The following is an 18,645-nucleotide window of genomic DNA, read 5'->3' as shown; positions in this document are numbered from 1 at the left end:
AGGTAGAACCCTAAGTCTTGTAGATAAAACAGCTTATCTAGCAAGCCCTATTCCTTATAGGCTGGTGTGAATAAATGTACATCTCCCTTTGCATGCTTTACAAAGGGGGGGGGGGAGTCCCACAGGCCTAGTGGTTAACCTCATTTGAGGTTTTCATCCAGATCATGATCTTACATATTTGAGAATTACATACTGACACCCACAGTGCCACGTTCTCTTGCAAAATTGACTCCCTGGCCTAGAGTTGACTTAATTAATGGTCAGCTCCTGAAACAACCTACGTTCATAAAGTGCACCCAAAACTTTGAAGCAGGATTCACAGAGCATGTATCTTGTGGACCACTTGGATTCAGGACATAAATGTCCAGGACTATAGACCTGCGCTGTATGGTCAACTGAATCTGGCAACATGATGATAGCTAATAGATTACACACACATGGAAAAATGAACCATGCATGCAAAGTGCTATGCTCAGGATGCCCAGGAAAAGAGCATAGCTATAATTTTAATGGTTATTAAGTAGCTTGCTGCAATTTATGGTGAGGTCTGTCCATACTCCTCAGATATCATAGGAGTCTGTTTTGCTCTTAAAAATTCCCTTTTAGCTCGGTTTATAGCATCAAACATTGAACAAACCTAAAGTTCAGTTAAATAGCTGTTGGTTCCTCCCAAGACAGATGTGCTGTCATTGCACCTTGTGGATATCTTCCTGGTCCAGTCGCTGTTGTGCTTCATAGACTTTAAAGCCGGGTAGGACTACCGACTGCTCCCCTGCCTCTGCAGGTGGCATAGCGTCTTCTTATACAATGAAAGCCACCTCTGAAGTGAATTTCAATTTGATTCCTCCAAGTCCTGTATCTGAAGTGTTCAGTGACATGGTGCAGCTGGTTATCTCATCACCAATCCAAAGAGCTGGGGATGAAACAACCCATTCTGCATGCAGAGGATCTAGAAGTAGAGGGCCTGGCTTGGAACCTGCTATAAATCTGCATATGTGCTTGGGGTTTGATGCTCAGGGTCTTACTTTGTAGCGTAAGTGGGTAAGCCATAAGGATAACAAATAAGCAATAGGGAGGCCTCGTTGCTAGCTTTCAGATACGAATGCCACAGCTGATACCAGGCTTGAGAAGGGACAGAAGAACCTTTGATGTATCAACTCTTGCCAAAAATGTTGAAAACAGTGAGAACTTTAATGCTATGATGGTCTAATCATGCAGAACACTAATCCCCATTCAAAGGACAAAAAAAAAAGGCAAGCCATTTCTGATAGCTAAGACATCTGTAGCAGATTTTTTTGAGTGAATCAGTCATTCAAGGAGGTTTGGGTAAGCTCAGAGAAGAAGTCTCATTAATCCATGCACATGAGACCTTCTCAATTTTTTAAAGAAATGGTTGAAGGTACTACACGTATAATTTCTAAGGGAAATGTAATTTTCTTGCCATCTTAAAACTTTCCTTCATTTATAATTGAAAAAGGTTTTCAGTATGAGAGCTATGGGCTTAATCAGCAGGCACAGCCAGTGCACAAGCAAAACCTGACTTTACAGCAGTTGTATAGTCTAGTGTTAAGTCATCCATGTGGCTTTTGCTTTCTGAGTTCTTAATTGGCTTTAGGAAGACCAGTAGCATTCTGGCCTCACGTGTAGCCTCCTGGCCTCTCGCTCATCCTAACAAATCAAGTAAGAACTGTGTTATTACTTCTTATGGCTAGTTCATATTGCAGTCATAAATAGCCACATTAAAATTTTAATGTGTGATGTTGCAAGAAAAGATGACTTACTTAAGGGTTTAAATGCGGATTTATTCCCTTAGTCTACGGATGAAACTTGACAGGTTTTGCTAGTGGAATATTCTCAGGGCTTACTGGCATTCCCAGGAGTATATTTTAGCATACAATAATTTACATTTACTTATTCCTTCACAAGGTACAATTGTTATCAACTTGTAGAATATTTATAGGAATGTTTGGCAAACCGTATGATATATAGGTGAATCCCGTCTCAAAACAAAACAGAAATTTAAAAATCTCACTTGTTCCTTCAATCCAAATCATAAGAATTCTTGTTAGTTATTCATAATATGAATCCTTTTCTCATCGTGAGCTTTTAAATCCAAGATCTATTTAGAAAACATTGCGCTGAGAAGTGATTTCCACATCACAAGAGAAAGCAAATCTAACTCTTGACATGCCAAGCATAGCCAATGTTAAAGATGATGGTGAAGAAGACAATTAAGGCCACACAGCTTCCCGGGTTTGCTTTAAAGCGGTTTTAAATGGAAGCATTGATACTGGTTTAATTTCCCTGCAGAAAGGGGCAGGATGCTCTTGTTTCCCTGTGCATTCATTGCTACCTTACTTGGAAATTAGGCAAAATGACAAGAAAAGGAAAAAACTCTTCTCCCCCAAACAACTAGTTTGTTTTTCTTTTGAATCAAAACAGGGAAATCTCCCCATTTCGGAAAGACTTAGATGTTCCAGCTTTCTGTTAAAAGGAGTAGGTAAGGAGTTTCCTAATTTCCATTGTGTCTTAGGTAAGGCCACATCCAAGCACAGGGGAAGACGCTATGCGAACGAGACTCTCCCATCTCTGGGGCCGCTGGAAGGTCACAGGTGCAGTCTGCACCTGCTTCCTTCAGGTTGCAGCTAAATGAAGCCAATTATCCCACGGAAAGCAATTAGGTGGAGACTTGAAATAAAATGTTCATCCCACCGTTGTGTGCTAGCCACATTTCATCTCAATTCATTTAAATCTTCATAAGCATGCAGATAAACGTATGATGGTCTTGTGTTAGCAGAGGGACACCATAAAACAAGCCCATATTGGACTATTTTTTTATTATCAGTTATCCCAATACACAAAATTTAAAAATAAACCATCAGAATTTAGCCCAGAGACTACAAATTCATTTTTAGTCCCTGCCTATTTATTTTGCCAGACTTTCTATTTTGCCCACACATAACCCACAGCAGATTTAGCATATATGTATGTATGTATTGGAATCACACCCTAGGCAGTTCTACAGATTGCTACTCTCTTAATAATACACTGTGACTCTTTTTATGTCAGTACATGAGCTGTATATATTTCTACATACATGCTTCTCTTTGCCTCTTTCTACCACTGCCATTTTTAGCTATGGAGTCCCGATTAATATAGGAGTGTGCTCAGGGCCAGACACACCTATTGATCACTGTGTTACCTGATTTACAGTAAGTGGGGGGAGGGAACAGCAACAAAGAGGAGAGTCTTGGAAGCTTCAGGCAGTCAAATGCAGTGTACATTTCAAAGGAAATCACCAAAGGGTTTTGAGCAGGGAAATGGGTTGAGACGTGAGACATGTCTCTGAAGAAGGTAAAACTTGTAGGAACTTCTAAGAGACTGTAGCAGATTTTTTTCATTCGAGAATCCAGGATTGGAGCAAAGATTGCTTATGGGTCTTGTCTGGCTTTCAGAATAACTCTTATACATGTGCCCTCTCTTATGTGCAGAACAAGCTCATATTTAGGTCTCTCATATTACAAACATGTGTAAGAAAAAGATCCTGTCTATGATGTATGGGTTTTTTTTACTGTTTGTGAAAATATGAAATCATCTTTAAGCTTTTCTTGAGCATTTAATAAATAGCAACCATAAGAATATTATCAATGCACAAAGTGGTGTCTATTCGAAACAGGAGAGACTGTACTGAAAGATCCGAGGCTAGGTGACAAGACAAAGCTTAATTCCAAACCCAAATTTTGAGATGTTCCTCACAGAAAAATAAACAACAGTTTGAATCTACAGAAGTAGAAATGATAAAGCATGTTATGTAGGGTACCACTCTCCAACCTTAATCCCAAAGAACACACAGATACTTCTTTGAACTCTTTCTCATTACTTGCTATCTGCTACTCCAGTTGTTACCAGATGATTAGAACCAGCCACCCCTGAAGATACGTGCACAACCACATATTACAAATATATATCATTTGAGTTCTTTTGTGATTGTGTTATCTCACTCAGGATGATGCCCTCCAGGTCCATCCATTTGCCTAGGAATTTCATAAATTCATTTTTTTAATAGCTGAGTAGTACTCCATTGTGTAAATGTACCACATTTTTTTGTATCCATTCCTCTGTTGAGGGGCATCTGGGTTCTTTCCAGCTTCTGGCTATTATAAACAAGGCTGCTGATAAGTGGATATTAGCCCAGAAACTTAGTATACCCGAGATATAAGAGACAATCTGCAAAACACATGAAACTGAAGAAGAACGAAGACCAAAGTGTGGACACTTTGCCCCTTCTTAGAATTGGAAACAATCACCCATGGAAGGAGTTACAGAGACAAAGTTTGGAGCTGAGACAAAAGGATGGACCATCTAGAGACTGCCATATCCAGGGATCCATCCCATAATTAGCCTCCAAACGATGACACCATTGCATACACTAGCAAGCGTTTGCTGAAAGGACCCTGATATAGCTGTCTCTTGTGAGACTAGGCTGGGGCCTAGCAAACACATAAGTGGATGCTCACAGTCAGCTATTGGATGGATCATAGGGCCCCCAATGGAGGAGCTAGAGAAAGTATCCAAGGAGCTAAAGAGATCTGCAACCCTGTAGGTGCAACAACATTATGAACTAACCAGTACCCCGGAGCTCTTGACTCTAGCTGCATATTATCAAAAGAAAGAGAGGAAAGAGAGGCCCATTGGACATGCAAACTTTATATGCCCCAGTACAGGGGAACGCCAGGGCCAAAAAGTGGGAATGGGTGGGTAGGGGAGTGGGGGGGAGGGTATGGGGGACTTTTGGGATAGCATTGGAAATGTAATTGAGGAAAATACGTAATAAAAAAAAGAGGTTATATATATATATATATATAAAGATGCGAGCTAGAATATCATGGGGCTTTAGAATAATTCCTGAATGATTCATGGACTCATTCAAGTACTCTAAGTGCCCAAGACAAGAAAGCTCTGGTTCCCCAGTATCTTCTCAAGTAGAGACACCCAAAGGGCAAGCTAACATGAACACTGTCAGACACTTGCACACCAATGGCTACTTTAATTCTGAAAGGGCCAGATGACTTCAGTAGATTTAACTATCTTTTGCCACAAGGGACTCTCTAAATCTCTTGAGTTAATAGCATTGCTGTGTTGTAAGATTTGGTGCACTCATGGTGGCTTTACCAAATTGGAAGCACTGAACGAAGCAAATGTTTTTCAATTAACTTGAATTAGGTTCTATTGTCCCCAAATGCACTTGGTTAGAAAGATGCTATACCTACCTAATATTCCTTAAAACCACTTTTCAGATTAAGGTTTGCCCTCAGAGAGGCTCTGTTCAGTTTCTCGCTTTTGGAAGGGATGCAAACCCCACTACAGGACTCAGAGCTTGGAATTGCTTGAATGGTTTAGCGTTCTCTGGACACATATGACAATTTCTTAATGTTCTTTCTAAGTTGAAATAAGATGAGAACAGGCATTAAGCTGCTTAGAGATCTGAATTAGAAGAACAATTATCCTAATACACGTGATAGGGAAAAGCTCTCTGAGCCAGAACCCGTAATCTCCCTATTCTTATGAAAAGCTGTCATTTTAAGGACAGCTATGCTTGATTGGAGGCCATGAAAGAGATGCTCCGAGCCTCTTTTCTGTTATCCTTGTGGATTGATGTATGTTCCTTTGGAAAATAGTTGTTCCACCTTGCAACTTTCTGTGCATGGCGCAACACAGAATCTGTTTTCTTTGTCACTCCACATGTTCTGCCATTCTGCAAGAATGTGTGTCTTGTCCACGGGAATTTATTCAATGGAATGTGAAATTACTTTAGAAGACGACACATTTAGAGCATCCGGCTTAGGCCAAGCACGCCAAGCAGGGGAGGTTCAGAAAGGCGTGTGCATTCTCGGATAACTGATAATGTTTCCTGTGGCACTAGAGCTTTGTACATGCCAAGCAAACACTCTGCTGCTGAGCTCCATCCAAAGCCCCGGTTTTTCTGCCTTCTGATCTTTTCTAAGGGCCACCAGAGGGTCGAGAATTTAGTACGTCAAACCATTCCAACATGTCTTCACATTTTCTTACATCTTCCTGTTAAAACTGTCCTAGAAAATGTATGGAGGGCCTTGGTCTGAGCTCTAGCGACTACACCTGGCAGCTTGTCCCATTTTCTGCCACTCACTACCTATAACATGGAACAAGTCACTAAGGCTCTCTGTACTTTATTTTCTTCATCTGCAAAATAGACATTAGCATCTACTGACAAGGCTAAAGTGGACATTAAGCTATTTACATCTGGAAAGATTAGACTTGGCCTGGCATATGGTAAGCATTATCAGTATGTGCTCAGCACTTAGAATCCTCAAGCTTTGTGCTGGTGGAGTCAAAGAGGGTTGCTACTGTATGTGGCCTGGCCTATCTATCCTCCTAAGTAGAGGATGGGTGTTCAGGGATGTGAGTCGCTATTCTGAGGAGTCTGTTTTCATTTACCTGTGGCTCCTGCTTGCCAGGGTAGGCAAGAAGTTTTTAACTTTGCCTCAATGTTTTTAAGTTTGCTTCTTGTGCTATGGATTAATCTGTTCCTTGTCTGCAGGCATCTATTGAGATTTTTGTCATCTGATATTATTTCTCGCTAGATTTCAGTATTTACTGAGTTATCCTTGCTTATGTGTTCTTTTAAAAAATAATGACATTAGCCTGATATAGCTCTCTCCTGAAAGGCTCTGCCAGTGCCTCACAAACACAGAGGTGGATGCTCACAGCCATCCATTGACTGAGCCTAGGATTCCCAATGAAAGGGCTAGAGAAAGGACCCAAGGAGCTGAAGGGGTTTGCAGCCCCATAGGAGGAACAACAATATGAACTAACCAATACCCCCAGAGCTCCCAGGGACTAAATCACTAACCAAAGAGCACATATGCAGCAGAGGATGGCCTAGTCACACATCAATGGGAGGAGAGGCCCTTTGTTCTATGAAGGCTCTATGCCCCAGTGTGGGGGAAATGCCAAGGCCAGGAAGCAGGAGTGGGTGGGTTGGTGAGCATGGGGAGGGTGTTTTTCTGAGGGGAAACCAAAACAGGGGATAACATTCAAAGTGTAAATAAAGAAAATATCCAATAAAAAAAGAAAAATAATGAAAGTATGTAAGAAGCTTACATTCCAATAACAATTTATCCTAGAGTTATAAAATCACATACAATAAAAAAAATAAAAAAATATTTACATACTTTCAAATGTTCTAATACAACCTTGCTTTTATTGATTTTCCATTTTTCATTATAAGGGAAGTTGACAACTCATTACTTCTTCCCTCGTGTTTTGAGAACTGTTGATATGTACTGTTAGAAAGCTAACTAGGGAAGTTTTTAATTCAAATGTACTGTGAGTCCCCTTAATAAATGATTATAGACTCAGGAATGAAAGGTGCTTGGGATATTATCTAGCCTCTGTTGTTACAGAAAAGGGAAGGGAAGCTCCGACAAGTTAAGTGACTAAAGTTAAAGTCCAAGGTTCCAGAGTAAGTTAGACACAGAGCTCTCCCCAAGCTTTGAGATCTAATACTTAATTTTCATAAAAATATATTTAGTATATGTTAGATACACAATAAATTGAATCTGGACATACCACCCAGTTTCAGAAGCAGAACATCATCAAGGAATTACAAACTCCTTTACATGTATATGATGTATAGGTATAAGTGTATATGAGTTTGTATGTAGATGTGTATGTCTGTGTATGTGTATGTACATATGTACAGGATGTATATGCAAATGTATACCTAAGCTTTGTCTACTGCATTTTGTTGTATCTCCTAAAGATGTGATCATTTTCCTGAATTTATATCACTTCATTGCACACTCTATCTTTTTCTAGAATGACATATGAATGTGCATTGTCTTAGTTAGGGTTTCTATTCCTGCACAAACATCAAGACCAAGAAACAAGTTGGGGAGGAAAGGGTTTATTCAGCTTACAATTCCATACTGCTGTTTATCACCAAAGAAGTCAGGACTGGAACTCAAGCAGGTCAGGAAGCAGGAGCTGATGCAGAGGCCATGGAGGGATGTTCTTTACTGGCTTGCTTCCCCTGGCTTGCTCAGCCTGCTCTCTTATAGAACTCAAGACTACCAGCCCAGAGATAGTTCCACCCACAAGGGGCCTTTCCCCCTTGATCACTAATTGAGAAAATGCCTTACAGTTGGATCTTATGGAGGCATTTCCTCAACTGAAGTTCCTTTCTCTGTGATAACTCCAGCTGTGTCAAGTTGACACAAAACCAGCCAGTACAGCATGTATGTGTTTTCATATACATACATATATATATGTACATGCACATCTATATACACATACATAGAGAGGGAGAAAGACAGAGAGAGGTAGAGAGACAGGAACAGAGATAAAGACAGTGTTTCATATATTCCAGGGCAGCCCAAAATGATATATAGTCAACAATAACATTGAACTTCTGATCCTTATACACTCACCTTCCAAATGTTAGTACTACAAGTGCATACTACTACTGGTTTGCATGGGGCTGAAGATGAAGATCACATAACCCCACATACACACATATATACATACAAACAAGGCACTCAATTTATCAATGTATTCATGAAGATGTGTGTGTGTGTGTGTGTGTGTGTGTGTGTGTGTGTGTCCATCATTGACTTTGGGTATCTTCTTCTATCACTCTCCTGCATATATATTGAGGTAGGGTCGCTAAGAGCTCATGGATCTTGACGAATCTAGTTAGTGAGCTTTTTCTCTGGCTCTAGCTCCAGTGCCCAGGGATTATAGATAGACTGCCTCACAGTGATGGGTACTGGGTAAAGGGAGTCCTGGCAGTCTGCCACACCCACGTGGGTGCTGCGAATATGAACTCAGTCCTAGTGATTGCACAGCTAGCAGTTTGCCCTTGGAGACATCTCCCTAGCCACAGATTACACACACACACACACACACACACACACACACACACACACACATAAAGCAAACATTTTATATTAGAGTTTTGTTTTTTAACTTGGTATGTGTTCATTCACCTACACTTTTGCACTTAACTGAGGCTCATTCCTATTTTACTGTTCATGTTGAAGGCTTTTTTCTTAGTGTTTTCATTGTTGATATAAAATGATATAAATAACTTCTATCATGTCAAGTGAGGCATAGCTAAAGTTTCTCAACAGTAGGCACTTATGAGTAGTTTTTCTGGAACATAAGATAATATGTACTCTCAACTTTGTAAGATAATACAAAAGTGTTTTTATCTTCCACACCTATCTGTGGGGTTTTAGAGTTTCCTGCAGTCTAAAACATACCTAATAACTAGAACGTTAAACATCTTACACATATTTATTCACTCTTTGTACTCTACCTTGTATGGAATGTCTATTTACATATATTTTGTTGTGTTTTGCATCTTTGTATGCTTCTTTCTTTTTGACTTGTAATAATCCTTAATACTACCTTTAAAATCATATACTAAGATGGCAAACAGGTTTTGTAGATGCTTACTGGCTTTTAAAACTTCTATAAGTGTTTATGTATTTTTACTATGCATAGGGATTCTTGGTTCTAATATTGCCTTCAAGATGGGTTTCATTATACCAAAGGCATTACAAATCAGAAGAGTAAAGAAATTGTCTCCAAATTACAGGGATTTGGTAAGTACAGATAATTTTATATCAGAGTCAGTCCATACCCAAAATGAAGTGCTGAATCTAACTATAAACTAATATAAATAAAAAGGAGAATTCCTAACACGTGTATCTAAAATAATCCATTGCTCAAACATGGGGAGCAACTCAACAAACGGGAATGCTTCAAGCCACCAGACACAGGAAATGTCCTGTAAAGGATCAGCTGCTAACTGACTTGTCTTGCTGAGAGCTTCTCCATTTGTGTATTTTTCTCCTCTTGAATGTTAAACAGCTTTAGCATTACTGCTTCTGCAAAGATCTTAAACACTGAGAGCAACCAACATGGAATACAGAAACAAAACCTTGTGGCCATTATTCTCAATTTTCAGGATATCATCCAGTTTTCTCTTTCTTCCCTGCAAAGCTACCCAGGGGCTCCTTCTGTTGGGCTCTCTGGTCCCTTCTCTCTCAGATTCCTTTCATTAGGGTTATCAGTTACTTTCCCATGCTAAGCTTGTTTGGTGTGACTGCAGTAGTCCACAGTCCTAGTTGGGGTTCATCTTCGTTCTTGATTCTCTCATTTTTCCAGGTCTCAGAATTCCACCTCAAACCTTGTGATGGTTTGAATAAAAATAGCCCCCATAGGCTCATAGGGAGTGGCACAATTAGGAGGTGTGGCCTTGGAAATGTGTCCCTGGAGGTAGGCTTCGGGGTCTCAGATGCTCTAGCCAGGCCCAGTGTCATTCTCTTCCTACTGCCTATCAGTTCAGATGTAGAACTTTCAGCTACCTCTCCAAATTACGTCTGCCTGTGTGCCACTATGCCTCCTGCCATGATGATAATGGGCTAAACCTCAGAACCATAAGCCAGCCCGAGTTAAATGCTTTCCTTTATAAGAGCTGCTGTAATCATGGTGTTTCTTTACAGCAATAAAACACTAACTAAGACAAACCTCTGCCAACTGTCCTCAGGTGCATACTTCAAATAGTGGTGGTATTTCCAGGATTTTACTGTTAGCTTGGTGTTCATTCTCTGGTGTTTGTCCTGGGAGAACATACATTCTCTGAGAAATCAATTGTCTATTGGATAGGGAAATCCTTATTTATACTTATATTTTTATATATTATATGAGCACCTTTCTTAGGGACCAGGGTTTACTTCATAGTGAGCTTTTCCATAGTTTCAACCACCACACGAATCTTGATGATTGGATGACCTACTGCTGTAATCCAAAGCTCTCTTTCATACTTAAGTCCCTAGAGTATGAAAAAGTACCAAGGTCTAGAGTTTAGACTTTATTTCTGAATACATATGTAACATCTGCCCCAGATGTTCCTTAAGCAATATATGTTCAAGATTTTCCATTCTGAATCAATTTGTCTCTTCTTTCCACCTACTGAATCCCTCTCTCATACAGTGGTGCCTCTGGAAATCACATTACTATCAATAAAGTATTTCAAGGTAAAAAATGGAACATCATCCTCGAGTCTTGCTTCCTCTGCTGACTCCATATTCCGCCAGGGTCTGATAGGAGTTCACCCTCCCGTTTCCCTCCCCTTCTAGGCAGCTCTTGTCTTAGTGTCCCAAGTGCTGGGTGTGTGTGTCACTAAAATTCTCTACATTTCTCCAGGCTGATCCTCCTCCTATCTTCTGCTCTTTAATTCAACATGTCATAATTTCCTTCCAACAGTATCAAAGTGTTTGTTCAGATTACTTTCTTTTGGTCTCACTTTGGTTCACAGCATGTATCACTGAAGCACTTTCTAGAAAGCACAGACATACCAATAGCCCCTTTCTAGAGGGTCAAAAGAGCTCAAACTCTAACATTCCACCCCTACTCCTTACAGGCAGATTCTCTTCCCTACACGTGACAAGTCATAAAGTGAAGTTTATCTACGTGTCTTATACTGTTACTATTCACATATTTTTTCCTTCTGTTTCAATTTTTCTTCCTCCAATTTCTGTGCTCAAATGAATGTTCTTAAGGCACAATGCAGGTGTTTGTAGGTCCTTTGTTTTCTCTACGTGGCACTCCTTCAGATCCTCATTTATTACTGTTAACACGAGAGTCATTTCTATTGTGCTGTTAGTACCTCAAGGAATATGGGCAGTTTTGTGTGTCTTTGCAATCCCATCACACACAGTGAACACCTAATTAAGGTTTATGGAATAGATCAAGGTTCATGGTATCCCTTAGAGTCTCTTCTACAGAAGCATGGGCTCCTCTAGCTCTAGCAACCGTCCTAGAACCTATACAGCGAGGGCTAGGATGATCAGCTAATATTGAGAGAACTTACTCTGATGTGATGCTGCTCAGAAACTAAGGTACTGTAGGTATAAAGTGAAAAACACCAAAAGAAGGATAATCAGGAAACTAACATCATACTTCCAGAACAATGATTAAATAGGAATTGTTTACATAAGGCACCATGAATTAAAATGAAAATACTATCTATTCCAATAATACTGCATAAGTCTTCTAACAACAGATAATTATGATAAGTCAGAGAAGACAAGTTCTTTGTTGCTTCTCCCACTAAGATGTGAAGTCTGATTAAAGGTCATGTGATTTTCAGTGGCCTAAAGCAAAAAGCACAATGCAAGTTGGCAGATACCTTCCAGCCCCTGCCTCGGTCCCTTGGAATGTCTCTTCTTAGAATGCCTATACTCTGAACCCAGCCACTGGGTTGTGAGAAATCCAAGGCTCATAAAGAGGGGAAGATGTATGCTGCTTTATTAATCCCAGCAAATGCCTGACTGACAGTCATCTCCAGTGAGGAGCAGACTTAGTCTTGTCAAGCTTCCACCACTGACTTCTGACTGCAGTCACATAACAGCCTGGGCAGGCTTTCAGATTCATGACTCACAAAATAGGATGGAATAATTTTTATACAATTAAATGATATGTTTGCTACATAGCAGTGGAGAGGAAAGCAATAAATACATATAGACATTGACCAAAGGGTGACTTGGTAAGAAGAAATAATTGTAGCAAAAACTGGGCTGTGCTGCTTATATCACACTTCAAAAAGGAAGTGATTTCCAATTGCAAGGGACAAAGCTGCTAGTTTGTAGCCTTCCTCTGTCTAGGAGCTCTCTCATTTATGTGCACGAACTCACTTTTGGGTAGCATTGAAATTATATAAGCATAGAAACTGACTTTGCCTTCTGTTTCCTTTATGGTTAAAGTTGAGAAATTTTGAAGTGGGTTATTGTAACAGTAAAGAGAGAGGGAAGGAAGGGGAGACTACCAATCAGTTCATCGTTTTTAAATGGAATTTAATAACCTATTGCATTCTGCTCCTCGATCAATCTCACATTTAGAGTATTATTTGCCCTTTCTTTGACAGTTGACGTTACCAGTCCTGGGAGAGAGAGGACTGTCCTGAGAAGGACAGGACACTTCTGTTTAAATATTTGAAGAATTCAGAGGAGTGAGATTTATTACAGTGAAAACAGCTATCACAGCAACAGGGTGGAGATTGCTCACTATGACTGAAAACTGAGCACTGAAAAATGGGCTTGAACTTTCTGAAGAATTGTTCAAAGAGGCAGTGGGCTGCTTTGGTGGGTGAGGTACCATGTGCCACCAGGGAAAGTCAAGCCTAGACCTGACGCTTACATATTTGAGAAGGCATTAGAGGAATCCAAGAAATTCTTTAAAGCAGCTGTGCAAAAATATATGAAAGAAACAGATTGGCAAATGTGAAGACATTTCAAGAGTCCCTGTCCCCTCAACTATAAATATGACAGGAATTACACCACTGAAACCAGATGTTAGCCCTGGCGCCTGGGTTGTAAGGTAGAAAGCTCAGCTCATGCCTTTATTGCTTTCTAATAAAGCCAACCAAGCTTAAAATAACCTCGTGGCTACTTTAGCAAAGACTAATAGAGGAAATTACACTAGTGAGAAGCTAATAACGCAGACAGGATGATCTGAGACATCTTCAGATGAAGATGGTGGATGCTGAGTTCCTAACTGAGGGGATTAAAGCTCTTTTCTTAGGAAGGGTTTAGGGAATTTATCAGTAGGGGGCATTGGTGCACTATCAGTGGAAGAATCCACCGCAGGCACTGAGTGTGCTTGGTAATTCTGAGCACTTCAAAACAATCAACAAAGCCAAGCAGATAGGGAAACCATTTTTCTTACAAAAAAAAAATGAGCACAGATATATCATCTGTTGAGAGTGAAATTTTAGGAAATGAAAGCAAAGCATTGTATATTTGTTGTTGTTTTTTTTTCAAGATAAATGAAAGATGCTAGAGGCATACATTTTTTTTTTCCTTGAGAGTAAGACTAATATCATAGTGGCTGCAGATTCAGCATTTCTGATTTCAGGAATTGAGAAAAGAGCTGAGTCTGCAGGGCAGGGAGCGAGCATCTGTAATGTTGAGGACTCCCACGGAAGGGTAAGGAATGTGAGTATGTTAGTGATGTCCCCAGGGGAACAGATGCTGGTCTCTGCTTGTCTAACTTCCCTTAGACCAGGGTAGGCAAAGTCATACAGGTGTAAAAGTAGCTTTTTTTTCTCCTGTAGTAAATGCCTCTGAGGCTTACTGCTTCGATCAGCTAACCTAGATCTAGTCCTGGAAGCTTCTAGACAAACTTATCTAGGCCTAGATAATTTTCAACCTCTCAGAATTGCTGCTGAATTCTTTCTGAACTCTGGCTAACTGGTTCAACTCAACTATTCTGGTTCAAACTCCTCTCTAAGCTGACTGATTCAATCTGGCTTCTCTCTCTCTCTCTCTCTCTCTCTCTCTCTCTCTCTCTCTCTCTCTCTCTCTCTCTCTCTCTCTGCCTCTCCTGAATTGCTCTGCTTGGCCTCATATTGACTTTGGTAATATGTTCTAATCTTCTGGCTCCGTCTCATTCTCTAGCTGTTAAGTCTTCACCTGTGGCTAGCTTGTACTCGCTCTGTAACCTGTCTCTCTATCACTGTCCCAGTAAAACGGCCTCTTTCTCTCTCTCGCCTCTCTTTTTATACTTCTCTCTTCTTTTTTCATTAATTCATTCATTCATTCATTCATTCATTCATTTATTCACTTTACAACCCCAATATTAGGCCCCCTATTTTCCCAGTCTCCTACTCTCACAGCTCCTCCCTCCATTTCCCTCCTCTTCTGTGAGAAGGGGACCCCCTGGGAATTACAGCCCCCATATGGCACATCAAGTCACTTCAAGACTAAGTGCATCCTCTCTCACTGAGGGCAAATAAGGCAGCTCACTTAAGGAATTGGGGTTCACAGGCAGGCACTAGATTCAGTGACAGCACCTGCTCCAGTTGTTGGGGGACCCATACGAAGAACAAGCAGTATATCTGCTACATATTGCACTACACCCAGAAGTAGCTTCCCTTTTGTTTCTCTTCTTATGAGAGTTGAGCATATCATATTTTGTCAAATATTTTTCTGATTTGTCACTTTGTCTGCCACTCAATTAGACATCACCTTCAAACATGAGTTCTTCCTTCTAAACACGACTTTTACCTTCATTGTTTGGGGTTAAAAATATGTGCTAAGACTAAGCTGATTTACAACTAGAAATGGGGTTTTCCAGTAAATAACATAATCTTGGGGCTGACCGTGTGATCAAATATCCTATAACAGGATACAATACAGGAGTCCTATACAGGAATGACGTGAATGGTGTAAAACTGAAAACTTGCAGCTTTGTAATGTACAGAATAGGAGTGTCACCCTTTTCCTGCCATCTGCCATGGGTGAGACGTTTCTTCAATACTCACACCATTTCCCAAGTCCATCACAACAGAAATGTGATAGGTAGGTACAATTATGTATGAATTATTACATTTTATAGAAAACCATGATTTTCCAGATTCTTTGACCTCTACCCTCAAATAATTTCATATTACAGAAGTTATCATCTTGAGGCAATAAAATTTGAGAGCTGAGAGAACAAGACAGAAAGATCCATTAAAATATACACATCCTGATTTCTCTGATCCAACTCTGTGAGAAGCAGCCTTGATTTAGTATGCACTGGTGAAGACTTTCTAAGTGGATTTGCTTCAACTGTTGGTGCTATCCTCTGAACTTTTGGCATATATCTTTCTAGTTTACTGACACAATCACATGTTCATAAATACACATATTTCAACTTAATACGTTGTTGAAGAATTCATCTAAGATATAAAACTTTTATTTATTTATCTATCTACCTATCTATTTATTTATTTATTTATTTATTTAAAAGAAAATACTCTTTGAGATGGACAGGTGGAAAGTAAACCCTGAGGACATAGATTTGTAGGGACAAGATAACGAAAGGAGGCCATTTTTTTTCTGTATTTTTAATGCTCTGAAATTTGATACGGGAAAATGAAGAGGAAGGAAGAGTAAGAGAGATGGTTCCTTGGGGTAAGAAAGGCAGAAAACTTTCCAGATAACACAAGACTTAGAACTCAAATATCTAATTATGAAACTTTAACTTATTTATTAGATTGTAAGGGAGAGATCCTTTTGCTTCATGTTTTTTAAAAGTAACTGAAGTTTGTGAATGGGTTTGTTTATGGATAAAGAACTGCTCAAAACAGTAAGGCAAAGCAAGCCCCACACTGATGGTAAAAGGACAAGAATGAAAACTTCAATAGCAGAGAAGTTCAGAGAGACAGCATAGCGACTACACTGAATGCACAGGATCAGGAGAACGAAACAGAGCAAACGGTGCCAGCATAAGGCCTTCTATTTCTTCTCTGCCAACTGCCTCTCCCACTAGAGTCCAAATGATGAACAGGACTCTGGACTTCTGAGGGTCTAGAAGGGAGGGTGACTCAATATTACAGTGATTGAAAGGGTCAAACAGATTTAGCCAAGGTTGTTGTTAGACAATGATGTCCTAAAAATAACTTGAACGATCCTTTTAAATTTCTGGTCTTGCCTTCCTTATAGGGTCCACAACAAAGTTGTATAGGTATATTCCTGAATAATAGGGTCCTGAGATTATGTTTCTGACTCCTGTCTTAATCTACTTTACTATAACAAAGTAACCTGAAACCAGGTAATTTATAGTCTACTGGACCTCAACCCTGGAGTCTGGGGAGTCCAATATCAAGGCATTAGTATCTAGGCAAAAAAGGCCAACTCTTCCTTTTATGTTACCAATCCCAGCTATGGAGGGCACTTAAGGCCTATTTACTTCCTATAAGTAGTGTTGAGGTTGATATGCTAATGTAGTTTGAATCTCTCTGTAAAGTCATAGGTGCATTTTGGTAACCAGTGAACTAGGGAAATGATTATAAAACTAATATCATTCCAGGATTGAAGAGATTACCCAGTAGTTAAGAGTGCTGGCTGCTCTTCCAGAAGGCCTAGGTTCAATTCTCAGCACTCACATGATTGGTCATAATGTTCTGTAATTCCAATCTCAGGAGATCTGATTTCTCCTGGCCTCCCCTGGCATGCACATGGTGCAAAACAGACATTTATGCAGACAAAGCACTCATACACATAAAATAAAAATAAATAAAAATTCACACACCCACAAATTAATATCATTCCATAGTAGAAGCACCCCTGAATGGTATAGAACATGCATTTATATTTTAGAGCAGAGTTTCACTCAGTTTCTCCTGAGATCCTTGGTGTGTGTGTGTGTGTGTGTGTGTCTAAGAGTGTGGTGTGTGTACCTTAGGTCTATGGACAAATCACCAACATTTTGTAGTGCCTCAGTTTCTTTCTTTAAGAAAAGGAGTGTCAAGAATACTCATACAACTCAAAGAAAGCACCAAGAACAGGAATTTAGGGGCTTAGACGCTCTGTGAGCTCACTGCAGGTCAAGACACTCATCTACTGGAATGTTATAGCTCACCTGGGACAGACATGCTGCTTCCTGGGGGTTCTCAGCGATACTTCTAGGCCCAAAGAGGAAGCTTCGGAAAACAAGTTATTTCAAAAACAAAACAAAACAAAACAAGCAAGCAAACAAACAAACAAAAAACCAAAGCAGTGCCATAAAAGCTGGCTTTCCACAAATCAGAGTATCTTCCTGTCACTAACTGGATCTACATAAGAGGTTTGTTTATTTACTGGTGACTCCACCTAGATCTTCCTCCAGGTCTGGGTCCTTCTGACCTACATTGTGTATGATCTTTTTATCTACCCTTTTCTGTCTAATGCTTTAAAGATTACATTTCAACTATGGCACAGTTTGATGATCAAACATAGAACCTTGGAAGCAGAATATTAAACTTGTAAAACTGAAAGTAAGAGAATGAGAGAAATCCAAAAACGGTCAGTCATGAGTCAGAAGAACTGGCATCTCTTGTTCCTAGAGGAACAAGAGGGGAAAAAAATCCTACTCTACTCACAAGTAGATCAACAGAGTCAGAACACTAGAAAGAGAGTGGGTGATAGCTGCACCTTTCTCTAAAGTAATTGTTTTAATGTGGTAACACAAAGGAATCAATGCTTGTGTGTGTGTAAGTGTGTGTTTTGTGTGAGTGTGGTGCATGTATCTGTGTGTTCCCGAAAGCACACTGAGGGTCCGTCCAACTGATGTCTTCATCAACCTCACTTTTTTCCCTTTGTATTTATTTCTTTAAGACAGAATCTCATTATATAGCTGAGGTTGACCTTGAACTCAAAGTACTCCTGTCTCAGCTTTCTGAGTGCCAGAGTTCCAGGTGTGTGTACCACCATGCTAGGTTCATATCTACACCTTCTCGAGGCTAAGAATTCTTTAGTTGCCTTTTGTAGTCACATTTGCAAAGCACTGGTCAGATATGGGAGAAACAATGTCAACAGTGTTGTTCCACAATGAAAAACAGTTGTGGTAAGACCAAAATAATCAATAGCAAAACTGAGGTATTTTATAAAGCACTGTGGAATCAGTCTCAACATTTATTTCTGAAGTGCCTGGGAAAAGTAAACTCTTGCAATTGACAAATTTAATTAACTTCCTGCCTATGGCTTAAGCTGTTTGGGAGCAGAAAGAAAACAAAACTGTGGCCTGTTGCTCGGTCAGGAGCTTGGCCTGATGCTTGGTCAGGAGCTAGCAGGC

At 39.9% G+C, this 18,645-nt stretch overlaps 1 protein-coding gene across 4 annotated transcripts in view; it reads right to left on the bottom strand.

The window, feature by feature from the left end:
- The window catches only part of Plppr1 (phospholipid phosphatase related 1), a 280,800-nt gene that overhangs the window by 75,130 nt on the left and 187,025 nt on the right, over positions 1-18,645 (bottom strand). The window lies entirely within an intron of this gene.

This window comes from Mus musculus, chromosome 4 (assembly GCF_000001635.26).
Source record: "Mus musculus strain C57BL/6J chromosome 4, GRCm38.p6 C57BL/6J".
Taxonomy (NCBI): domain Eukaryota; kingdom Metazoa; phylum Chordata; class Mammalia; order Rodentia; family Muridae; genus Mus; species Mus musculus.
The sequence above is the reverse complement of the archived record's forward strand: the minus strand, read 5'-3'. Positions and strand labels throughout refer to the sequence as shown.